This window comes from Manis javanica, chromosome 10 (genome assembly GCF_040802235.1).
Source record: "Manis javanica isolate MJ-LG chromosome 10, MJ_LKY, whole genome shotgun sequence".
NCBI lineage: Eukaryota > Metazoa > Chordata > Mammalia > Pholidota > Manidae > Manis > Manis javanica.
Genome location: NC_133165.1, coordinates 11,983,656 through 12,010,826, shown reverse-complemented (window position 1 = coordinate 12,010,826; position 27,171 = coordinate 11,983,656). Strand labels below are relative to the sequence as shown.

At 39.4% G+C, this 27,171-nt stretch overlaps 1 protein-coding gene and 1 long non-coding RNA gene across 6 annotated transcripts in view; one reads left to right on the top strand and one right to left on the bottom strand.

Annotated features, from left to right (window-relative positions):
* SLC6A15 (solute carrier family 6 member 15) overlaps positions 1–11,647 on the bottom strand; it is a 46,118-nt gene extending 34,471 nt beyond the window's left edge. The window contains exon 1 of one of the 5 annotated variants that reach the window (XM_017646593.3): positions 11,487–11,647. The gene's annotated coding sequence lies outside the window, so the exon portion shown is untranslated. Of the gene's footprint in view, positions 1–10,420; positions 10,494–10,551; positions 10,817–11,340; positions 11,462–11,486 lie in introns of those variants that run through there. The other 4 variants (XM_017646594.3, XM_017646591.3, XM_017646592.3 and 1 more) reach the window with 4 other exon arrangements.
* The window catches only part of LOC140843979 (uncharacterized), a 75,427-nt gene continuing 59,361 nt past the window's right edge, over positions 11,106–27,171 (top strand). Inside the window, exons 1-2 of the long non-coding RNA XR_012121980.1 lie at positions 11,106–11,232; positions 12,984–13,074. This is a non-coding gene — a long non-coding RNA (uncharacterized lncRNA). The remainder of the gene's footprint in view (positions 11,233–12,983; positions 13,075–27,171) is intronic.

Sequence of the window (27,171 nt, the reverse complement as noted above, 5' to 3'; positions counted from 1 at the left end):
ACGGACAACACGTTTATGGAAACTTCTCAAAAAGAATGAAAGGAGTCAAATATTTAAGTTACTTAGAGAAAAGCTCATGGAGGCTGAGTTTGACAAAGGTGAATCAACAAACTTTAAAAACTGGTGTACCCAGGCAAGAAAATAGAGTAAGACGCAAAATACTGAAAGGAAAAAATAACAGAGGTTTGGCTTAGACTTTTATTTTCAAATAATGGTAAAATAGAAGCGTCAACACTGAGGAATTACTGGGATAAAGATTCCAAGCAGAAGAGGGAATAAAGCGTCTCAGGATATTCAATAACTTCTATAAAACTGAAGAGAAAAATACTCGAACTCCAATTTTTACACTCAATTACTTTGCATTCCAATTATAAGGACACAGGCAAATATTCTTACTTATAAGAGATCTGATGAGCATTGTTGGGGAGGGAGAGAGATGGGCTACATGATCATAAAATTTAGCCAACTAAGAAAACAAAGACCTCAGTAACAGAGAAGTCAAGGCAAATGATAGAAGTGCATATTAATTTTAAAAAGAAAATAAGGTTTGAAAGCCACAGGAATTATGTCGAGGGGAAAAATATAAATTAAAATTTAAAATATTACAACTAACAAAATCAGGAATTGAAATGGGAAGCTATAGAAAGAAATAAAAGTGTGAGAATGTCCTCATCTTTCATAGCAAGAAACAACTTAGGATCCTGTCTAAACATGAAATTCATAGTCCAATAAAAGTTAATGACTACAACCTCCTCATGTTTACACATAATTCTCCTTATTTACTTTTAGTGGGATGCATAGGTATTAATATTTCTCGCTGTCAAGAGACATGTATTAGTGCCAAACGTTTATATCTAGGTTCTAGAAACAGACTGAGTTGAAATCTTATCTCTATTGCTTAAGACTTTATGATCTGCACAGGGAAACAGTGTAGCACAGAGAAGGCAAATAGTGAATCTGTGGCATCTTACTACACTGATGGACAGTGACTGCATTGGGGTGTGGGTAGGGACTTGATAATATGGGTAAATGTAGTAACCACATTGTTTTTTCATGTGAAACCTTTGTAGGAGTGTATATCAATAATACCTTAAAAAATAAAGACTTCATGACCTGAGTTAAGTGGCTTAGTTATCTAATAAAGTACTTAGATAAATGCCAGTACATTGAAAGGACTCATTATATATTCTCTTTTATCACTATGATTATCCTCTTATATCCCTCATATGGTTGTATGACATTACGACTAATTTTTAGCGTATTATTCTCAAGGGTAATTATGAGTCCAGAGTCAATGCAACGTATTTTGGTTGACACTTTTTAAATACCAGTTTTCTATTGCGGCTTAACAAATTACCTCAAATCTTAGTGTCTTAACAAACAAAAATTTTATTTGCTTGATACTAAGGGTTAGCAATCTGAGCTAGGCTCAGATGACAGATTGTTCTGCTGGTGTTGACTCGGGTCCCTTCTCCACTGCAGTTACGGGGTGAATGCCGGCAGCAGGCCTGCAGCCAGAGCACCTTGGTTCTCCTATGTGCAGACTCTCCAAAATGCTAGCTCCAGCGTGTTCACATGGTAAACCCAGAGCTCCAGCTCTAGCCAAAGGAAGTTTGGGTAACATTTGCTAATGTCTCACTGGCCAAAGCAAGTCACACAACTAAGTCCAAATTGATGCAAGACTGGATAAACTCCACTTCTTGACAGAAGAAGCGACAGGGGTCAAATTGCAAAACGTATGAGTAGAGGGAAGAGAAAAGTACTGCCACCATCTTTGAAAATAATCTCCAACATCTGTCCAGTTAGATTTCCTCTCCCAAGACTTTGAATCTGGAGGAGAACAACAAAGACATCAAGGGGTTGGCATCTCATTCGATTCCAAAGGCATTATGCCCAGGCTATAACCACTACTGTAGTCATGGGTCCTGATTCCTAGTGTCCAGAACTGTTTTCATTCTTGCCCTTTTCCATCTCATTGCCAAGCACCACATTCACTGTTCCTTTGAGCCCCTATGGCCCTGCCAATATTTTTTTTCTTTTTCTTCTTAGCCAGCAGCTTGAAAAGAACCCAAAGCAATACACCTATTTTAATGTAAAAAAAGAAAAAACTGATGTGTTTCCATTGATTTATTATAAGGACTTACATAAATGAAAAATGTTGGTAATGTTACATAACTTAAATATGAACTTATATTTACATTTTTCTCATTCTCCCATTTTTGCATTGTGCTAATTACCTTAATATGTAATTTTTCAGAAAGAAAATCTATATTAAGCACTTCAAACTAGATTCAAACCGTTTTAAATCATCATAAATTTCTAACTCAGTAATTCTCAACCCTGTCTCTTTTCTTCTTTAAGACTGTTTCCTTGCCTTTCCACATATATTTTGAAATCAGCTCATCAATTTCTATCCAAAAAGAGAGCCTGCAGAATTTTGAATATTATTATACTGATTCTATAGACCCATTTGGGGAACACTGACATTTTAAAAAATTGAGTTTTTCAATCTATGAAATGGGCACACCTTTCCACATATTTATATCTTCTTTAATTTCTCTCTGGAAAAAACGTTTGATTTTTTTAATACAAGTTTTCTATCCCGCAACAATTCTAATCAAGTTGTTTTTTCAAGATCTCTTAGGATTTTTAAGTACACAGTATGTTCTTGGTAAATAAGGACAATTTAGCTTTCTTTGTTTACCCTTAATTTCTTTTTCTTGCTATTTTGTCTAGGACATCCACTAATATTTTGGACAAAAGTGTTAAGGGCAGACATCATCTCTGCTCCAATGTTAGTGGGAAAGCACTCAATATTTACTGTTAAGTACAATTTTAACTATGGATTTTTGTTTTTTATAGATGCCTTTTATCAGTTTCAAGAAGTTTCCTTTCATTCCTGGTTCAGTGAGGGTTTGTTTGTTTTTTATGGGTAACTGTTGAATTTTGACCCATAATTTCCTGTGCTTATTAAGATAATCACATAACTTCTCAATCTGTTAACATATAATATTAAATTGATTTTGTATCTTAAACCAGTCTTTCATTATGGAATAAACTCTACTTAGTCTAGATGTAGTATTTTTTAATATCTCACTGGAATCATTTTGCTAATATTGTGGTAAGAATTTTTTCAACTATATTTATAAAAACATAGACCTGGATTGTTTTTGCTTATATTTTGCTTCTCTGGTTTTGGTGAACTCAGTGTTAAAATGGTCTCTCCTTTATTTTCTGAGAGACTATATGTAGAATTGGTTTTATTTCTCCCTTAAATGTTTATCATCACCCACCAATAGAGCCATCTGGGCCTAGAGTTTTCTTTGTTGAGAATATTTTTAATTAAAAATTCAATTTATTTCATTGACATACAGCTTAAAATTTCTTTTTGTTATTTTTGACAAGTTATTTTTTTGAGAAATTTGTCCATTTCATCTAAGCTGTCAAATATATTGGCATAAAGTGATTCATAATATTCCATAGTTTTTAAAATATCTGTACTATTTGTAGTCATATCACATTTTTTATTCCTGATATTGGTAATACATATTTTCCCTACTTCTGTCTTGGTCAGTCTTGCTAATATTTTCACTATAGAATTAACTCAAAATATTGTGCATTTCTTACTCTATTGGTCAAGACATCTTAGCTCCTAAACTACTGTTATAACCTCTTCTGAAATTGGTATATTAAATTTTAATGTACATTTCCAGCAAAAAATGCAAAGACCCAAAATAGTAGGCAGGCAGGCACTTGCATCTTAGAGATGAGAGATGACTCAAACAGACATGCCTTCACTGGATAATTACTGGCATTTGCTATGAGCTTAATGTTCTATAATAAAGAATTAAGACAACAGTACATTACCCTTCTGACTTGGACAAATTCAAATTTTACTGAATAAAGTATTCTTTAAATATAAAACAATTGTGAAACTGAATCTGAAATTCATTGTGGATTCAAACAAACTATATTTTTCTAGTTATAAATAGTGTTAAAAGTAAAGGCTATCTGAATAAAAACACAATGTTGAGCCATATTGCAACAGCCAAAAAAAAAAAATGATATATCAAGAAGTTCACAGTTATAGAATAGCTGCAAAATAAAAAAAATATGAGATTTGATAATATACTGAAGTAATGATCTTGACAAATACAAAAATTTCTCAGCAAGATAGAATTCAACCCAAACATTTCTTTTGCAAACTATATCCTTCTTTACATAAAATGTTTGCATTAAGCAAAAAGGTAACAAAAATAACGGAGGTAACAAAAAGAGGGGCACATTTTTTACAAATGACGATACAAAGGCACAACTTACACTTTTAATTTTTAATTTTTGCCTGAAAAGGCAAAATTTCCTGTGACTGCTGTAACAAATTACTTCAAAGTTAGTGGCTTTGAGCAACCTACATGCATTCTTTCAAAGCTCTGAAAGCCAGAGATCCTGTATCAGTTTTAACAAGCCAAAATCAAGCTTCAAGAGGCCCTAAGGAAGAGTCTGTTCCTTGCCTCTCCCAGCTTCCCGGGGGTTATCAGCATTCTTTCACTTGTGGCCACATCACTCCAATCTCTATCTCCACGTTCATATTGCTTCCTCTTCTACTATGTCCCATCTCCCCCTTTCTCTTTCACAAATGTAAGGATATTTGTGATGGCATATCAGGCCTATCTGGATATGCTCGAATAATCTCCTCATCTGAAGACTGTATCTGCAAATCTATGTGAGGTAACAATCCAAATAACATTCTTATTTTCCAAATAAGGTAACATTCATAAGTGCCAGGAAACAGGAGGTCGACACATATTTTTAGGAGCGATTATTAGCTTACTATAGGCACATACTACTATATTACGTGTATTTTTATATCTGTATTATCATGTATTATGAAAAAATGAATTTGAAGACATTTAACATTTAGTTTATTACCATTAGAGAATGTCAAGTATGATCTTTCTTAGGCCTGCAGGAGATTGTTTGTAAAAATGAACATTAACAGTTCTTCCTGGTGCTGCATGTGCTTGCATAAGTCTACATCCATTCTCTTAATTCTGGGTTGGTCTTGAACTTGCTTTGACCAGTAGAATGAAGAAGTGACACTGCAAGTTCCAAGCCTAGGCTTGAAGAAGCATAGGGGTTTCTGTTTTCACTCTTTTGGAAGACAGACACAATGTAAAAAAAATGTCTATCTGTCATGACAGAAATCCCAGATGGAATGAGAGAGATTCTAGCACCAGTTGTTTCAGCCATCTAATCTGAAACCCCAAAGCCCAAGAACAAAGGCAATGACATTCTAGACCCAGTTGAACTGCCAGCTAATACCAATAGGAACTGATGAAGCACCCAGCTGAGCACAGCCAACACACAGAAATGAGAAATAATAAGTCATTCCTCCTTTAAGGTCACAACAATCCCAGGAAAGCAACAGAGAATGAACAGGCCATTATTTATAAGCCATTATTTCAAACCTACTGAAGAAAAAAGAAAAGATTGTTTTGTTGCAGTGGATAACTGAAACATTTGCCTTTGGGAAAGATAAATTGAGCATTCACTGAGTTTACCTTAAAGTCTAAAAAATTAACTCCATTGACATTTAAAATATTGTCCAAGGAACTGTTCACAATGGAGCTAGACCTCTGTAAAAGGGATATAGTTCAATTTTTCTAAATCTATGCTGTGATTTTCTATTAACCACAAGATAAACATTAACTTTGTAAGACACACTGGTTACTTTTGTGTAAAGATACAAAGTTATGAAGGATTAACAACTCTGCAAAATCTCTTCCAGACAATAGATGATGAGAGAACACCTCACAATCCATTTATGATGCAAGTTATTACCACTACCAAAACCAGAAAAAGACAGTATCAGAAGCAAAAACCCCTCTAGACCTATGTACTTCATGAATATAGACACAAAATACCTTAATACAATATAAGAAAACAGACTTCATTAATATATAATAAGAATTGTATACCATGATCAAGTGGAGCTTATTCTAGGTATACAAGACTGGTTTAATATTTAAAAATCAATAATGTAGTATACCATAGTAAAAGGCTAAAGAAAAATCATCATATGATCATATCAATTAATACAAAAAAGGCATTTGAAAAAATATGCATTCAAGATAAAACACTGTAAAAAAATAGAAATAAAAGGGAACTTTTTCAACTTAATACCATGTGCAAAAATGGTACAGATGACATTATACTTACCTATGAAAGACTGAATGCTTTTCCCTTAAGATCAGAAATAAGAGAAGAATATCTACTTTCATACTTTCATTCAACATAGTACTTGGAAGCTCTAGCCAGTGCAATAAAGCAAGAAAAGGAAATAGAAGGCATATGGACTGGAAAGGGATAATTCTATATTTGCAGACATTCTGTCTGTGCTAAAAATCCCAAGGAATCTCTACAAAATATGGACAGTACTTCCATGCTGAAAACTGTACAAAGTGCTGTTGAAAGAAATCAAAGCTAAATAGATAGACATACCATATTCATGGACTGAAAAATTCAACATTGAAATATGTCAATTCTCCCTAAACTGATAAAACAGGTTTAATGCAATTTCTATAAAATTCCAGCAAATTTTTTTGTAGTATAGATAAGATTATTCTCAAATGTATATGAAAAGGCAAAAAACTAAAATAGCTACAACAATCTCAAAATATAAGAATGAAGTGGGAGGAATAATTATGATTTCAATACTTAAAATATACATCCACAGTGTGAAGCTGGCATGAGGATATGGCACACAGATCAATGGAACAGGAGAGAGTACTCATAAACAGACCCACACCAATGCACCAATGTGCCCATCTGATCTTCAACAGAAGTGCAAAAGTAATTTCAATGGAGAAAGGATGACAGCCCTTTTAACAAATGGTTCTGGCAAACCGGACATTCCTAGGCAAAAATATAACCTCAACCTAAACCCCACATTTGCAAAAACTGTGTAAAGAACACCCAAGAACTCTATTTTTCTTAACTAGATGTGACTCTACAGCCATTTCAAAATAAATTTTATAAAAAAAACTTAGTCAACTCACTAAAAAAAAGTTTGCATTTTTATGCTGATAGAACTGACTAAATTTAGTAAATCCACTATATCTCATCTGCTGCTCTAATATTATTACTAAGGATGTTTAAAGAGGAAACTTTCTTGTAAATTCAGAAACTACAAAAATCATAAAGCCAAAATACCCATTGACATTTATACTTTACTCACTTGAAACATCTGAGGCCTGAGTTCTGGTCTCCCAAAAGTGTTTATTATTCTTTTCACTTTAGAATATTTGTATCTGTATTTTGAATATATAATACAGTAATATGAGGATACAGTAATTACATAACAGTAATTAAAGAGGATAGAATGAAAAATATCTACCACACATTTCCCCCATTTTATCCAGTTCCACCCCTACCTCCTTATAAATCTTGCACAGACATTTGGTGTTTATTCAAGTTAATATGTATATTCAAGCTAACACAATGTTTTCTCCCCACCAATCCAAACTTTTTTTTTTTTTACCAGAAATATACCCAGTCAAAGGGTGTATGCTTTCATAAGTCAGATAAGTGTTGCCAAACTGGCCCTTTATAAAGGTTGTTTCAATTAGCACTACCACAAGCAATGTATGAAAATGCCTGTTTCCCTCTGTCCTCTTCAATATAGTGAGTAATCTTTTTGATCTTGGCCAATTTGATAGGTGAAAAAGCTCCCAGGGTAAGCATTCTGTTCAAAGACAACAGTCTTATGTGAAAGGATACCTTAGCACATTGATCACAGGGAAATAAAGTGACCTTCAAGGAAGAGAAACAGCTCTATCCTTTATCAAGTGACGTTGTGCATTAAGAACTACCCTGTACACAGTCTCCAGGGCTTGTTATTCCCTGAGATATGAGACAATCACTATTGGTCAAAGTTAATATTTACGCGAATAATTAAAATAAATTTTACTAAGTACATTCATAGGAGTAATTAGAACTCATTTTCAGTTCTAAGGCAAATTCGAAATAAATCTACAGGTTTTGCCATGTAACCTTGAATGCGTTCATGCATAAGACTACGCCCATAGATTTTTGTTATGCCATCTGCTCAGAAACTATTTTAAAATCTACTCTGCATAGGAATATATTAATACATCCAGTCATGCATATGTATGGAGCAATGACAACTCCCCAGAGGAAGTTGATTAGTAAACTGAGATGTCAATACTCTCAATAAGTAAAAAGTAAGTAGCATCTGAAGTTTTCAACAATTAACAAGTAGGACGGCTCATTTGATTATTGATACTTCAAATAGTTATCCAATTTAAAAATACTTTGTATTTGCTATGGCTTGAATGTTTGCATCTTTTCCACCAAACTCGTATGTTGTAATTCTAACCCCATGATGACGGTATTAGGAAGTGGAGCCTTTGGTGCATAAAAGAGACTCCTGAGCTAACAAGCCCTTCCAACCAGTGAGAAGGCACCATCCGTGAACCAGGACGCAAACTCTCACCATACACCTATCTACCAGCAACTTGATCTTGGAATTCCCAGGCTCCCGAACTATGAGAAATAAAATGCTGGGTTTTTTTTAATAAAAACCACCCAGTTGAAGGTATTTTGTTATAGCAGCCCGGACAACCACAGTATTTCTTGCTTTACTAATTAAATGACAGAGCACTTACTTCCTAGAAACACGTATAAATCCCTTTCTTAGTGCAATTAAAATCCTGTATCTTGAGTTACATATTTGGAAGTATGAAATAATTCTTTAATCAAGTATGTAAGTTTCAGTTAGAAAAAAGAAAACTTGTCAACAAACAGTAAGCAATTATTTTTCTTTCAAAATAGTGTTAACTCTTGTCTTTTTGAAAAACAGCACACTGAATGTTTCATTTGGAGGAAAACTGCCATTCAGTAATATATTGTTAATACGTTTTAGTCCAAAAATAAATAAATATATATATATACCATTGATCATCTGGATAGAAAAGGCACTCACAAAAATAAACGATTCTCATGGTCAAATACTCTGAATATAATTAAAATAAATACACATAATATGTTAGGAAATTTCAGTCATTCAAGTACTTAAGTACCTCCTACACAAATCAAGCCCAGTACCGGGCGCCCAACCCAGAAGTAGGTCTGTATATCAGCACCGTTCTTGCAGAAATGAGGCTAAGCGACATGGGGTTGCTTCGCCAGAAAATGACATTTCGTAAAGCAAATACACTGACTGTTCCCGGTATCCCAGGAAAGCAACCAGATACAGTTTTAAAAACTGACGAGTAGCCCAAATGCAGTGGGCAAAACAAACTCTTCAGTCCCCTGGCGTTTCTGGGCTGTGTACCGTACAAGTAGCGCAGATTCAGGCTGAGGTCTATCTTTAAGACCTGGAAGGGAAACGGCAGCCGGGCAGAATCGGTCGCAGTCTCATTTGCATAAGCACCCAAACACTGCCGACGTCACCACGCCCGGATGCGGACCCCGCCCCGCCCTACTCCGCGTTTCCCAGCGAGGGAAGCGGCCGCGCAGGGGAGGGGGCGCGGGACACGGGAGCGCGAGCTTCGGCGCTTTGCTCTCTCCCAGTGCGCGGCCGGCGCCGCTCCTCTGCTCCACGGAACAGAATGCCCGGCCTCGCGACTTCTGCGACTGGGGGGGTCCTGCCTGTTCCCGGACGTCTCCGGCTTTTTTATTTATTAATATTTATAAGGCTGCTATCCCTGCGTGTCCCGACTGAAAGGTTCTCCTTATCCTCAGAACGGTCCCCTGGCCAGGCCACGCACAGAGCGGCCGAGTGAACGAACCGGAGAAACGGTCTAGGTTTCCAATTCTTTCTATCCTCTCCTTCAAATCCGAGCACTACCCCCTCGCCGGCACACTCGCAAATTCCTGGATGCGTGGAGACACATGCTGCGCTTTCTTTGGCAGCCACGTGCCCTGTGCCCGGAGCGAGACCCACTTCAGGACCACTTATCGCAGGACGCCTCGGGCAAACGGGTATTGGTCACGTGAAAGTACCCCGCCTCCGGTGGTCGCCTTCAGCGGTTGCAAAAGCACCCCGAAGCGAATGAGGAATGAGGCTGGCTGCTCTCCCCGCCCCACCGCCCACCCGCACGGGGATGCGCTTCCATCTCACCTAGAACCTCGGAAGCTCCGTCCCGCCCCACCCAGCTCACTCTCGCATTTGCCCCAGTGCGACCCCACCCTTCCGCCAGCCCGGAGCGGACTTGGAACCGGCTCGTCCCCTGGGGATGCTGTAGGCAATTTCCCCCACGAGTAGGGAGGAAGGATGGCGGCACGTTTCGACCCACGTGCTTCTCCTACAGGCCGCTTCTCTCCCCCCGATTGTGCACAGGTGCGGGACGCAGAGCCTGGCGGGTCGCCCGCTGAGCCCGCAACGCCCACCCCTCACCTCAGGACACCGCCTGAGCCCTTCCTAGGATCCATCCATCAGTTCCGCTCTTGTTCCCGGGCTCCTGGGCGGCTAACGGTGAGCCCCACCCTGCCTACACCGTGCCCTTAGCAGCAGGAGTGACTCATTACCGTACGTGTGTCTCCACCGGGCGCCTTCTGCTGCCTCCACGTCCCGGCGGTAGCTGCGGTGGCCAAAGGGTCGGGGCCGGGGGGCTTTGCCGGGGACCGCGGGGCTGACGGGAGGCGCAGCTCCTTGCCTCGCGCGGGCGCTGGGGCTGGGATGAGGGGATCGCTGCCTGCGGGCTGGCACGGAGAGACTCGCGAGCGCCCGTGTGTCGGCCGGTGAAAGAGCACGAGATGCAGGCGCGCGGGTGCGTGCGCGCGGGTGTGTGTGTGTGTGAGGGTGAGGGTGAGGGTGTGAGCGAGGGTGTGACGGAGGCGCCCACGTGCCCGGCCCGCCCGCGCTGCGGCCGCCGACCGGCCGCGGGGGGAGCGGGGAGGCTGCGGGCGGCGGGGGGAAGGGAGCCCGGTCGCCGGGCTGGGCGCCGCACCTCCCGCCCCACCGCCCCTGACGCAGAGGCCACTGCGGCTGCCCAGCCGCCTCCTCCCCACGGCGCTCCGGGCCGCCCCCGCCGGGGGCGGGAGGGACGCGCGGACACCCGCTCCAAAGCAAACCCAAACAGATCCCCCTGCCGTCCTGTCCTCCCCGACCCACTCGGAGGCCTAGGCACCGGCTGCCCGCCCCTCGCCTTTGTCTCGGGGAGGATAACAATAGAAATGGTCCTACCTCGCAGCTTCTGTAAAGAATAGGTAAGAACACCAAACGAAGTGGGTGACCCAAAGACCCCTTCCCTCTGGCTTTCCCCCCACGCTGGCCATTTACATCTCTTACAAAAGAAAAGCACTCTTGGCTTTTACCTCCATCGAAAGGTAGCCTGACAGCGCTCGTGATTCTGGCCAGGTTAGGAAAGGCTGCTTTAGGGAGCTGGTCCTCACCCTCTGTCGATCGCTTAGCATCCGCCTCTCCTCGAAGGGGTCTCCTTACAAGATGAAGGCTGACTTACCTCTTTTTACAGTCAGGACGTAGTCAGAATTTAGCCACGTGGAGACTCCCTAAAATATACATCACTGTGCACAAATCTCACCGTGTTGAAAATGGCTGAATCCTCCCCTAAACGGGGCACATGCTGTAGGCATTAAATTTTATGTCCTTGAAACTTGCAGAATTTGAAAGAATGCAAAATGAACCTAAAACATATAGTGGAATGGATCAGTGACTGGGTAAAGGGAGTTTTTCACTTGCGGATGACTAATAGTACCATTAAAAAAAATACTTCTGTGCACTTTTAGAACTTCTAACAATCCCTCAGATCTTGACAGTTTGTATCCAATTAAGATTTAATTAAATTATAAGGCCATAGCAGACACGTTTTTCATGCAGTGAAAAATCTCCTGGAAAGAAATCACAAGACCTAAATTTCAGGTCAGAACATTTCTACTAATCCTTAGCTTTTAATGCAGCCAAGAAAACTTTTTCTCAGTCTTCCAATCCAGCCTTTCAGATAAAAAAAAAAAAAAAAAAAGATAAATAAATTAGACTTGATCCCATGGATGCCTCACCCCTACCATGGGTAAATAAAAATACTCTTAACAGTGCCCCCCCCATTAAAACAATAGAAAGTTATAATAAACCTCTTATATAAATAACATCTTGCATAATTTGCTATTTACTTTATATATAGGTGACTGGCAAATATTTATGTTGCTATGTATCATGTTATATATATTGAAATTGAAATTTAGAACAAACAATGCAAATAACAACTGAGAATTTAAGAAAATAAGTAGAGCCATGTCCTCCATAACCAGGATTATGTTTATCTGTGGGAAACAAAGTTTTCTGTAGCTTGCATGAATGGTTTACGGTCGGTCGTACTCAAGAAGGCCAACTTGACAAGTATTTCCTCCCCACACTTTTTCACTGATGTTTGATACTTATCTCAAATGCATGTGTAAAGTAAGTCAAAATATTTGTGGAGTGATACTCTCAAAAATGAGTGACATTAGTTTATGTCTTTAAGCCAATAAGGAGAAATAAGGGAAAGTCGCTATTGAGTTTCTCAGTAAGTAGCTGGGGCTTTTAAACAGCTTATTTAATATTCTCAATTAACTAATGAGGTGATTTTCCTAACTTAGAGATTAGATAGAGGTGATACTCTGAAAAAAAAAATTCAAGAAGTCACACAGCTAGTTCAATAACAATGGAGATTTTAAACCCAGATTTTGCTGGCTTCAAAATTCATGCTATTTGGTAAGCTTTTAGTGAATATATGGATTTTAACAAGAGTAACATGTAGAATTAACAAAAAGGCTAAGCACCTTTGACAGTAAGAAGTGGAGTGGGGGTGGAGAGATCCAAAAAAAAGAGCCTGGGAACTCCAGGTGCATAGTTTATAAGTGCCCATTTAAAAATTTTTAAAATAGAGACCACTCAAAGATTTAATGTTTAGTTGCTGGTATCTTCTAGTTAATGATTATTGGCTGCTGCTTCTGCCACACAGTGAAAAAAAATGACTGGAGTGTGTTGCTCGGGGTGGAAAAGGCAGCCCATAGAAGGGGAAGCACAACTTAGAAGACCATTTCTACCTACAGGTAAAGGGAGACCAGTCTTCGGGCCGAGCTGTATTTACTGTATTAGCAAGTACTGATTCAGTGTTAAGTATGTGCCTTTGCGATGTGCAGAATAATTTATATGCCTTATTTTTCTTAAGCCTTACACAAACCCTGTGATGTAGGTAGTTATTAGTCATACACTGAAGAAGAAAAAACAGCCTCTGTTGTCCAGGTTCACATAATCAGGAGGCGTCTGTTAGATACTGTAAATAAATGTCTATCCCTAAATCGCTTTCTGAATTTGGTAACCTTTTAAGCAACAAATCCCTCAAAATGACCGTATTATAACAAAAGTTCCCAAAGATGTAGCACCAGAGTTCAGAAAACAATTCGAAGTTTTACCAAAAAAGAAAAAGATTTTAAAATCACAATATTAAAGGAAAATTTTAACATCAGTTCATATCATGAGATCATATCAACTCATTTTCTTAATATTATTTAAGCAGTATATTGTGGAAATTCTTTTTTTAAAGAATTTTTTTATATTATCTCCCATACTAAATTGTGTGAGATGCATACTTTCAAAATTTTTATGAAACCAGAGTCTGCACAATCTCAAAATATTTAGTGAATGTTCTGTTCATCCTGTGTTTTCATGACTCATTTTCAAGAGCTGAGTATAGAAGCAAAGCAAAAGGAGTTTATCTGATTTGTCTATAGAGAGAAGATGGGTTAATGGAATTAGCAAATGTCAAAGCAATCAAATCACTATGGTTTACAAACTCACCATACTATTTCAACAATTTCAACAACCATTTGAAGAGAACATGGCAGATAAACGTTCTTTTTTCTTTGACTTTTATGAAAGTAAATGCTTACGGTTTTATCTGACATCTTTATTAACTCCTTATCTATCTTCATCATATTCTCTGCTTTCTCAGTGTTGATGGCTTTAGGGCTCTGTCCTTGGTCCTTATATCTTTTTCTCCTCTCCTGCTTTCCTTAGGTGATTTCATTCACTTACATTTTCTTTCATGTTGATTCAAATGATGGTAATATGAAAAATATTTAATTTTCTCTAACTTATATAATTTTCACTGTCCAAAGGAAATTGATCATAGATAGGAAGGACAGGAAAGACCAGGGTCCCAGAAAAACGTCCAGGGTGACTGAAGTAGCAGAAAGAATGGACTCAGTACAGATATTTTCCCAGAAGTATTAAAATATTTTAATATTCCTTCAACCAGTACAGCTGAACAATGTGTGATGACTGGAAATCACTACTCATATTGAACTGTTTTTTTGGTATTTGCTATTTCTTATAATAAAGAAACTCCTTTTCATTACTAATTTGCAGTGTTTTAAATTAATTATTTCATACAACAAATATTTAGTGGGCACTTATTGTATAGTAGTCACAGTCCTGTGAGCTTGAATACATAAGCAAGCAAAACAAATATACTTGTCCTCATAAAATTTATAATCTAATCATGTGGGGCAAGGATAAGTAAAGAATTCACAATAAACATAATTAAATCATATAATATGTTTAAAAATGATAAATGGTATAGAATAAAAAAGAGGAACTGAAAAGCTAAGGGAATTGGGAAGGTCAGGGGAAGAACGATGGAATTCAGTTTTAAGTAGACTTGTCAAGATGGGTCTTGCTGAGATCTTATTGGAGCAATGACTTGAAGGACTTGTCGGGGTTCGCCTTGCAGATATTGGAAGCTGGATGTTCCAGGCAGAGGGATCAGTCAGTGAAAAGACCTTAAGAGAAGTTCACCTGGCATGTTGGAGGAGCTGAGAGGATACCCAGACATAGCAAATGCTTGTCCCCTTACAGACATTGTTTTCCAAGGTTATTCTAACATTGTAAAATAAGATTCTGTTTTACAGGATTATTACACTCCTATCCTAGTTTATCAAATTCTCTTTCATAGTGTTAGGCACGAAAATAGATATGAGCGGGGTGAAAAGAGAACAAGGTCAGTAAAGCACCCCAGAAAGGACTCAGTTAACCAGTTAAAACTAGAAAGCCAGAGAAGATTCAGAGTCAATGTGGTAATAAATTAAAGTTCAAAAGGTCAGGAGCTACTTGACCTTGAATGTTTGAATATTCCCCAGATAAGGAAAGGTATCTGAGCACAGCCCATGTCTTCATTGTGTCAATTAAATCATTGTTAAGATTTACTCTAGCCTGCTAAAAGGCCCAACTATAAACAACATAATAAAGACCGGGAGATCCCACCTTAAAGCCAAAATTGTATTTTGAAAAAACCCAGGAAGTTAAGAAGAAAGATTCTTAACATACTCTTTAGCAAACAACAAACAAATAACTCTGTCCACCTTGGAGGGTAGAGCAAATGGTCTTAACTGATATGCCCCCAAACTAAAAAGCTGTTATTCTGGAAAGAAATCATCAGTAAATTTTGCAGAATTACCTGGAAAACCAATCAAAGATATAATGACTCATCCAAGATGAACATTCAGGGACCACTTAACAAGTCCACACCCCTAGCCCTTTGCAAAATCCTCAACTGCGTATAAAACCCTAGACCCTAAAACCTTAAGGGTACTCCTGTCCCTGAGGTCACCCATACTTTCTCTCTATGTAACTTTAAATAAAACTTTTACTCTGTTTCACTACTGTGTCTGTGCCCTTCAGTTCTTTGTTGCAGCAGGGACAAGAACCAAGGAAAATACACAACGCCTCTCTACATCTGGGAAGAGGAAATCCCAGGCCAAAATACCTCTAAAAACCAAAATCAGTCAAAGGGAGAAATCAAGTTTAAAACCCGTTTATTGCTTACAAACTGCATTCCAGGGCCATCTCTTTCCTCTGATCCGGAAGGAAGCAAGCCAGCAGGCAAGCCAGCCCCTCCCCTTAAACTCTCAGGTTCAGACACACCCTGCCCAGGTAATTACCCACTGACATGGAGATGAACTTCTCTCCACCCCGGAGGATATGCAAATGCACTAAAACCAGGCGAGATATTCTGGAAATATTATAATTTTACCCACAAGCCACCCCTCCAGAAATCTCGCCTTACAATCTATTCGTTCCCCTTCTTCTGCAATGGTCTCTGGGTGAGAAAACTGCAGCATTGTGAGCAGACTAATGACATAACAATAGCAATAAAATCATGACAATCCTCAAGTCAAAGGATTCAGCCTAAAAGCACAAAATATGTTTCTACAACTTGTTTACTCATTCCTAACAACCATGTTACCAAACATTAGACAAAATCAAGCCTCTCTTGAAGCATTTTTTTCTTGACGACAGCAACACAATCATAATCATTCCAAAGCCAGAGGGTTCAGCTATGTTCAATGTCCCACGCAGATTAAGTCCAAAGCTCCTCCACTCCAACCATCACGTGGCAGCTGCAGCCAGCGGGGCATATCCAGGGCACAAAGACTATAGAAGCAAAATAATCTTAAGGGCGATAAGATACATGTTTTAATGACACCAGCAGAGGCAAATGTTGTCCATCAGGTAGAATACATGCAAGAGAGTGGGCTTGTGATAAAACAGTGGCAGGAATGGGATTTCATCCTGGTCTAGTATACCAGACTTTTGCCCCCCTCCCTGTGGGAGTTACAGATGGGTCAGTACATAGGGTTACAGGAGGTACATGCACTGGCCATAAAGACAAAACTTCCCTGCAAGATGCTCTTACCTCCTAGACGTTTGGATACACTACCATGACCTTTGGGGGCCATTCAGCTGTTATTCCAGGAATACACAGGAGACCAGCTTCCAGGCCTTTCCCTCAAGGTACCAGAAGGGCCAGCCATCACTGGTCCATGTGTCAAAATGTCCAGGGCCAGGTCCATTCAACAGTGTCTCCAGGGCTTAATGCAGTAGGGGCTGGCAGCAGGATGTTGCTCTGCTGGCCATATCCTGGCTTCAATAACTCTTCTTTGGTTTGGATGTAAAATTGTATAGGAGAGGCAGCAATGTGTGTTAGCATATCCGCAGAGCTCAAAGCTTTACTTGGCTTCTCATTCAAATGCTGCAACACTGTCCATAGGCAAACTGACCAACCCCATAGACTATTGGTGCCCGACTTAAGGCCAGATTTCAACAAACCGTTGTACCTCTATCATGCCTGCCCCAGTAGGATTATATGGTACATGAAATTTCCACTTTATTCCTAGTTGCTGCACCCATTCTTGTAACACATGTCCAGTAAAGTGGGTGCCTTGATCACTCACAATCACCTGCGGCCAGACATAGGCTGCAAAGAGATGCTCCAGGCCCCTCTTGGTGGTTTGCTGATCTGCACAAGGTACAAGAAAAGCAACCAATAGCCCAGTAGCCATGTCCACACAAGTCATGGCATACCGATATCCTTCTGATATGGGCAGAGGCCTGATATAGTCTATTTGCCACCTGAAAAGGGGTATTGGCCCTCTGACTATTGTCCCTTGGTGCTGTGGGACTCAATGTAAGTCCTTTTTAGAGCACACAAGGCACTCCTTCTGGGCTTTGCTGACTTCTTCACAGGTCAATGCCAAGCCCCCACCTATGGGCTACAGCCCACATTGTCTTTTGCCCCGTGTGCAACAAATGCTGGTGTAGCCATTGGGCCAACCCAGATGCAGGCTTTTCTTCTAGCCAGCACACCTGGGCCAATGTGTCTGCTTCATCATTCCCTGGGGATGCCAAAGGCAAATAGCCAGTCACATGATATACAATAACAGTCTTAGTCTGACCAGAGGCCCATAGGTCTTGTCACAACTCTTGCCCTCAAAGGGGCCAGTGACCAACCATCCAGTTGGCATGATACCATGTTGGTAGCCACAGGGTCAAGCCCTGATGGACGCCCCAGCTGTCAGTGCAGACAACTATGGGGGAAGGCTCCTGGGTGATCACAACCCACACTGCCCACAACTCAGCCCATTGGCTGATCTTCCCCTCTCTGTCCTCCATCCATATTGTCTCAGTCTTAGGATGAAAAGCCACAGCCCTCCACTTTAGGGGCTGCCCATGATTAGAGCTGTCTGTGTACCAAGCATCTTCAGGTACAGGGGCTTTTCCCTCCTGATAAGAAGTTTTGGCTGCCAATGGCTCAAAAGCAAGTTTTCCTGCTTTCCACTAGTATAAGTGACTGATCCTGATAAATGTTAGAGTTCTCCACTTAAGGGGCTAGTAGAGAGGGCTACTGTAAATATGCTCACCATTTGGCTAGTGTAGGTATCTGTGCCACGCCACTCCATGGCCTTTGGGTCCAGTCTTGCACCCACCCTGCGATGAAAGAGCTGCTACCTTGGTTGGAGCTGTTCCAGCAATGGGCCCCGTAGCCAGCAAGGCATGGTACATAGCAGCCAGTTGCTTCTCTGTCAAGGTGTACCAGACCTCTGCTCCTTTCCATAGTTGTGACCAGAATTTAAAAAGTTGACGTGTCCATTCAAGCCACTGCCAGAGACCGCATCCATAACCATCTTCAGTTACATAAACATCTAACTCACAGGGCCTTGATGAGTCCATTACGTTCAAGGCCTGTATGACCTTGACTGCCCACTTGGCAGCAGTAAAAGCAGCTGCACATGTCTCTTCCCAGTCCCACCTGATGCCCTTTCATACCACTGGCTTCAGAATTTGTGCCAAGTGTGGGATAATCACTGTCCAGTAGCCCAAAAGACCCAAAAACTCTTGTAATACCACAGTGGTATGGGTGGGGAAAGCCTGGACCTTGTCTATAACTGCTTCAGGAACAACTTAAGTTTTGCCTGAGCAGCAAACCCCCAAGAATTTCACAAACAAACTAGGTCCCTGAACCTTGGTGCTGTTCACAGCCCATCCTTTTTCCTGTAGATGTTGCAGCAGTCTAGGAACTGCCCCTTCTAAATCTGTAAGAGAATCAGACGTGAGCATAATATCATCAATGTAGTGATACAACCACACTGCGGTTTCTTCCATGTGGCCAAGTCCTGGGCTACAAGTCTGTGATAAATGGTGGGACTGTGAATGTATCCCTGTGGAAGGACAGTGAATGCCCACTACTGGCTTTCCCACATGAACGCAAATTGTTCCTGGCTTTTCTGTGCTATGTCAATAGAGAAGAAAGCATTAGCAAGGTCTACTACATAATGGTATGTTCCCAGTTTATGGCTGAGTGTGTCCATAACGGCTGCTATCGAAGGGACAGCAGCATGTGAAGGGGGTCTGACTTTATGAAATTCCTTGTAATTCACAGTCATACGCCAGGAGCCATCTGGCATTCTCACACACCGCACTGGGGAATTAAAAGGACTCTTGAGTGGGCTTTATGATGCCCACCCTCTCCAACTCCTATAGAGTTTCTCCAATTTCTTTGTGCCCCCCAGGTAATTAATACTGCTTAGTATTCATCACCCACTGAGGTACAGGCAGAGCTACAGGTGGGTGCTTAGCATGTCCCCTCAGAACTGCCTTCACCACACATACCCTCAGTCTGAACTTACCTGCCGTGGTCTGTAACCACAGGCCCTGCAGGATATCTACCACCAAAATATATTCAGAGATGGGAGAATGTACACGGTATACTCCTTGGGGGTAAACACCATATCTCCAGTGAGATTTGGGCTTTCCTCTCTCTAATTGCCTTACCCCCAAAGCCATCTGTCACAGCAGGGGGCCCAGGAAACCGCTCAGGGTTACCATGAACCAAAGAACACTCAGCTCCTGTGTCCACCAGAACCAGGACATGTTGTACATTCACAGGGGACCAGTGAATTGCTAATTCAACTGTGGCCTCTGGTCACCACCATGTCCCCCAAGGTGGGGACTTTGACTCCCGCTCAGTCAAACCGCGATGCCCAGTCATCCTCCTGTGGGGGTGAGGGACTGTCTCCCGTGAAGTTTTGCAGGGACACAGGCCAGGCATGAAGCCTTGACTCTGGTTTCTGTGTCCTGGACCTCAGTGGCTGGAACTGCTGCTCTGGCTTTAATTGGTGCCACAGTCCTAACAATATTCTATTGGGTTGCACATCGAGTTTTTCTTTCACTACCCCAGCCTTGATCAAATCAACCCACATCTGGGTCCTGGAGACCTTCACGGGGCCTTTTGCACTCCTCCTTTCAGTCGTGGCCCATACTCCCCCCCGTGCCCTTATTGCTTCAACCTCTCCGAGATTTGCTGAAGTACGAGTAGCCTCACTTACGGGTTGCCCTAGGTGGGGGGCAAGAGCAGTCACTAGGGACCCAAAGAGAGATGTGGGAGCTGTGTGCAGCACCAGGTTTCTTGTCCCTATAATGAACACCAGAGATGCAATTTCAATTCAACTATAATTCATGAACTAGTGAATTTTATATTGCTGGACTGATTCATGGCTAAAATTTTGGAATGTAAGTAACAAGGTCTCTATTTGTATCTTTATGTATGTCCATAAATGTATGTGATGTAGATATGGTGTTTTTCTTTATCAAGATGATATTGCCAAAATTAATTTGTAAAAGATCACTAATTGGCTTCAAGAAAAATCTGCTTTAGTACCAATAGTGTACTTACATAAAACTAAAACTTAATTTTCTTTCATCTGATAGAAAGGATAAAGTTTTCTTGGACAATTGATCTCTTCTTGATATGGTTATGAAAGGTTTTTCTTTACCTTTTAAGTAATCTTCCTAGAAAACAAATACTATGTGTTTTATAAAAATAATCAAGTAGGGTTCATGTTGCCTTTATCAGGCTTTTAATTACTTAAGAAAAATGTCTTCTTTATTAAAAGAACTAACAACTAGTTCTTTAACAACCATGTGGCTTTCTATATTTGCCTTTGAAGTCTTTAATTGTCACTTTCATTAAATGAATAACTATTATTTCATAGTGGCCTATTATCCTGTTTAATCAAGTGTTTTAAAGCCTTTAAATATTTTTTATAAATTTCCCAAGAATCAAATTCTAAATGAAGTCTTTTATACCTCAAACTTATTTGGGGATATTCCAGAGGGTCCCTGGAACATTTCAGATTTCTTCTTTCTCCTTATAAAATAGAGATTTTAAATTAATGGGGCTTATTTGATGTGTTAAATTACATGGGAAGCATTATCCAATAAATGCTAAAATTTCTTTAGGTTATGTTTATATAAATATATATTATTAAAATAAATATTCCAGAAATATAGAAGATTCCTAAAAATACTATGCCCTAATATAAGGTTATCAGTCATAATTCTAGTAATTGTTTTAAAAAGGGTGTCATAAAAATAATCAAATTCCTATGTCAACTACATTATAATGAACTCTTATCAGTTCTTTAACTATGGCCATTTTTAAGTCTTTTGTCATTACAGACAGTTATTGTTTTACGCTGATGCTTTTACTAAATCTTCCTCCATTTTCAAGAAGACTAATGGAAAAAATTAACAAGTACAGGTTTCTGAGAACTAAGGTCTTACCGCTGAACTGCATAAGAATTTACAAAACTCTAATGGGAAAATTGATACGTTCAACAACTGCTAACACAAGATTAGGATAAATAAGAATTAATTACATGGGACTAAAGAAACTGATGAGAATGATTATAATGCTTATGACTTTTTGTTTGAGACATTATTGGCACTTTTATGTTTTGTTTTTAAGATTTAAGAAAAGCTTTTCCTTTTTCTCTTGAAGTACCAGCAATTTGCTAAAGTACACCTTTGTGAACAATGATGAAACATTTACCTTTTTTCTTTATACCTGCTTCCTCTAGAATATAGAAACACTTAGTGAATATTCTTATTTTCATGACAACAGAGTTATTCGCATAAGTTCAGTAAGAATCTGTTCTCCTTATAACAGGACACAATGGGAAACATTGGTTAGATTATCAAGGCTTTAACTGGAGTGTCATATTTGAGAATGTGCATAACCAGACAGCTTTAAGTAACAATATATTGTGGGAAGAACTTCCCTTCCAATCCAGGGTAGACTACCATGAAAAAGCCCTTGTAGGATCGGGATATGTGAAAGACGTTTGGTTTCACCTGAAAGAGCTTAAGGCAGTTCTCACTTTTTTCTGCATCCTGGCTCATAATGTGCTAATACTTCCTGGAATCAGAAATGCTCTAGCCCAGGTACCAGCTCTAGCAACCAACTCTTCAGCAGGTACATCAGATGGCATGCGTAGGAAGAGTGGCACCTGGGTGGGATGGCTCACTACCAAGGATGCCAGACTGCCCTTGAAATACAGTATCTTGGATAATGCTGTGTATTCTAAAAAACACCCAGGCAGCTGCCAAAAGAATCTTGGGCATACACTGGTGTTCCTAACTAGTGAGGGCTTGGCAAATTTATTAATCGGCCCCTCCCTCCATAAGAGGGTTTTAAACATGCCTTGGCTGTGCAGGACAATGCATCTGGCCCAACCCAAGCTTTCCTCGATTTCATACTGTTACCATGGTATCCTCTGATTATTGGGTTATCTGTCTACAAAGATAACCACTAAGAGGTACATTGTCCCTGCACACATGATTCCATAAATTTCTTTGAATTACGATAATCCCCTTCCAAGTGTGGGGCACTGGAATCTGCTAAGGCAGCACATCTTATTCCTAGCTTTCTCCCAATCCTAAAGTTAATTTTTCCTGATTCTCTGTTTCTTCTTTAGCAGCACATGCTAATGCCAAGCCAACAGCTATTAAGGATATATTACATGGGCAGTTTGATACCTATCAAATAAACACCTATGTGCAGTCCCTCAGAGTCCCTCAAATGCTGCCATGTGGCCCTCCCTCCTCAAATCCCATAGTCTTTCATAGGAAAGCACACACAAAATAATGACACCTAGAGAATCAAAACCTCTGGGAAAGATTCCTTGATGCCCCCAACTACTCCCTAACAGGAAGTAATAAAAGTAAATAAAGTTATAACAATCTTCTAAAGAAAATTGTGCAAGCCTTCCAGTGGCAACATTTTAAATTAATAAAATAGTTAATGGTAATGTCTTTTGTATGAGGATCCTAAAAATAAAGGTGAAGTTACTCATTCGTAAGAGAATGAAAGATAAAGAAGGGGAAGCTTGTTTTAGTGAAAAAGGGGCTACATCATTCATGGGCAACTAAGTAAAGGGCAGAAGAAATTTAAGTCTAGAGCAAATATCTACATTTGAGGTTCAAATATTGTGAATTTGTAAACCCACTGCTTGAGTTCATACTCTGAATTCATACTTGTCAGTTTTGCAACTGTTCCTTTGTGGCAAATTTTGGATAGACTATCTCATATTTGAATATATTGGGTATTGGAGAGATTAGAGAGACTGTCAGAATCTCTTTAACCATTGCATGGGTTTCAACAAAGCCTTGAAACATAAGCAATTCCAGCCTCCCTTCCTTAAAACTCTGCTCCCCCTTATACTGTGACACGAACATCTGTAGCGGTCTTGATTCGGTCAGCAGGACAGAGCCATAAATGTTACATGAATAAGAATTTAGTATAGGAAATCTGCTCCCCCTTATACTGTGACATGAACATCTGTAGCAGTCTTGATTTGGTCAGCAGGACAGAGCCATAAATGTTACATGAATAAGAATTTAGTATAGGAAATAAAAGTTTAAAAAATTGAGGAATGGATTGGGACAGGGGATTGGGACAGGGGAATGATAGGGGAACACCACAGCCAGAGAATCAGAAATACTCACCGACAATTGAGTCTCAAGCAATGTCGTAGGTGGGAATTCCCAAGCTCATAGGGAATTCCAAGAAGCCACTGTGTCTGCCCTTCAGAGAGTGGTGGCTTCCACTTCACTTCTCCCAAATTGCATGTGTGTTCCTCTTAGTGGCAAACCCAGGAGTCTACAAAGAAGGGGATCGTGGGATATGTAGAGCCCACCTTAGAGGGACACTGTGGTGCTATCAAGCCAACAACAGCCAATCTGACGTACAGCATCTCTGTCCACAACTGAGTTTCTCTAAACGAGTTTCCTTTTGTCTGTGATATTTTGAAGTGTTTCCATTATGGCTATGCTGATTTTACAGAATGAGTTGGGCAGAGTCTATGTTTTCCTAAGTTGTTGAATAGTGTGTATGTATTTCTTTGGAAATACCTCTTCTTTGAAAGATTGAAATGAATTAGCTTGTAAGACCATCTGGACCTAGCAATCATTCAGATGTAATTCTAAGAGCTGCTGAAAACCCTGTGTATTTAGATTTTCTTCTTCCTCTTTTGTCATTTTGGAGTTCATTGTTCGTAGAATTTTTTTTATGTCAGCCAAATTTCAAACTAGAGTTGTCTGTAGTATTATATTTTAAAAAACCTGTTTCTGAGCTATGCCTGCGTTAGTCAGCCGCGACTAGCCACCCCAGAACCTCAGTTGCTTCCACCAACAAGCAGCAATTTTTCACTCATCCTACACTTCAACATCTGCAGTTTGCTCAATTTCTACTTCCCTGAAACTTCACATGAATGAAATCATACAGTAGTGCTCTTTTGTTAAGACTTCTTTCACTGGGAATAATACATTTTGAAGCCATCCATGTTGTAGTTAGTTCGTTCCCTATTATTACTGAGCAGTGTTCTTTTCTATGAATATAAATAACACAATGATTTTCTGTACTCTTTTAGGTGAGTACCTGGGCTATTTCCAGTTTTGGCTATTGTGAATCTATTTGCTAGATACATTCATTCTTTTTGTGACTTCTTTTTGTTGACATATATTTTCATTTCTCTTGGGTAAATCCGAGGAGTAGAATTTCTGTGCCATACAGTAGGTATATGCTTAGTTGAATAGGACACTGAGAAAAGTTTTCCAAAGGAATTTGACTTCAAAGTTTGTGTTCTTAAGTATTAAGCTATAGAGTTGAAATGGGTCTTACAGAAAAAAATGGGATTTTTCTAAATAGAAAATTTAGGGAAAATTTTTTCCAATTGAGAGAACAATATTAACAAATGCATATACTTGTGGGAATGAATTCTACTCCTGAAAGGGAAATGAGATACATGTTTGACATAATACAAAATGAGTCTGCAAAAATAGTTGTCATATCCTGGAGATTTTCTTGATCACAATGCTAAAGATTTATGGCTCAATGCCATAAAAAAATGGAAAATCGTAGTTTGGGGAGTAAGGAGTAATCATTCATTCATTCATTTATTCTCTACAGTAAACAGTTGCAGGATGCTAATGATATGCAAGCACCACTGTGATCTTTGAAGTGTTTAAGAAGAGGTGCTAAAGATCTGAGATAGCCCAAGATCAGGAAAGGAAAGAACGTTTCTAAGAAGCACTGGAAAGTACAATTCTAAAGGATTTTGTGGTAACTTAGGTTTAGTGTCTGAAACAGAGTAGGGGGCTTCCTACTAGCCAGAGCTTAAATAATTGGGAAATTGATAGTGCCCTTAATCACAATAGAAAATTCAAAAGACAATCAAGTTAGGGCTAGAAAACTGGAAGCAGATTATGTTTTTGAAGACATACCTTCTAGGGAACACAGAAGATCTGTTACAATACCAGTACCTTATAATAAAAAGTTCAAAGTGTAACACAGTTCAAGTGTTCCAAGTTTTTACATAAAAACAAACTTGCTCTGTAATAAACATAGGGCAATTTTAATTCTAAGCTGGTATGCCACAGTTCAATATTTGTAATTTCTGTCAAATAATTTCTTGGAATAGTTCTGTTTTGTTGTAGGAAATATAGCCAAGAAGATCATATTTCCCTTGAAAATAACAATATTCAGGAATTTAAAAATTGATTTCCAGGCTTTTTAAATTTAATAATGCATAATTATGGGTGCTTTTTTATGCTTAAGCCAAACTAATCTGCAGAATTTAAAGGTGGAGGGGAATATAATAGCATCTTTCAAGAAACAACAGTGTGCAATCAGATTTAATACTACAAGTTACTTTAATGTTATATCTGTAAGGGATTTGAAGATATGAGTAAAACATAATAATTCAGAGTGAGTCAGAATATAATCTATAGTTTAATAAAAGCTCTACCAGCAGCTTTTCTCCTCCATTATTTCCACACACCCTTACCCTGAGTATGTCATATTGTAATCTCTTAGTTATTTGCACATGCTTCTCTTATGAGTAATACTTAAGCATTTTATTTGCTCAACTAAATGGATTCTTCTGTTAAATTAAATTTCTTTTTTTTTCATCATTTAGATTCTCTCTCTATTTGATAAAGCTGGGGACCACCATTTCATGGTCTCTCTCTACCAATCTGCCAGCTCTGTTAATTTCTGATTGTGAAAGCTATAATAAAAGTCACAATTCAAAATAATAGCATGACAGAAGTAAGTGGGAGGGACTGGAGAGATTCAATTAGAAGATAGTGCTAATTTATGACTAAAGTGTGGAACACTGAATAAGTTATTGCCACAATAATGCTGCTAAGGCAAATCATTCTCAAACCCAGTAGCTTAAAACTACAGTTATCATCCTCATCACATCTCTATGGGGTGGTCGGGGATAACCTTATCTAGACTGGCCTGTCTCTATTGGCTCTGAACTCCATTCAGGGCTGTTTGACATATCTCTCACCCATCCTAGGCTATTAACTTCCAAAACATGTTCTCATGGCAAAAGGCAGGAGTTCAGAAAGGGCCAGTAGAATCATGATGCCTCAAGGCCAGAATTAGAACTGGCACCCTTTCACAAATGCCTGCATTCTATCAGCCAAAGCAAGTCACTTGGCCAACCTCATATAATAGGACAAGCAAGTATATTTCTCCCATTAGGTTGTGGAAAGGACTAAATATTATGAACAATAATCTAATACAACCCAAGCACATAAGCAATCAAATATTTTCTGTAACTATCCTTCCCCTTCTTGAGATTATAGCTATCCCCCAGGTACCTCAACTTCTCAGGCCTTGGCAATTCCAATCTTGCCTAATGGCATGTTTTAATGACCTTCCAGTTGTATATGCAGCCTCACCCAGTCCCTGAGTCATCAATAATGAAGAAAGCAATTTATTAGTCATTCCATTTCTATTAAGTCTTGCTGTAGAAACTATGTATCACCATGCCTGGGATGGGACCTTTAGGCTTGCTGAGTACCAATGTCTTTTTCTCTAGGAAATATTTGCAAGGAGGTAGTTGGTTTTTAAACTAGGATTCTGCATCAATTTCCTAAATGCCAAAAAAGAAGGTAGAAATTATTTATTTTAAAGAATGCATTGTATAGTATAGGTATTTTGACAATATTAATTCCAA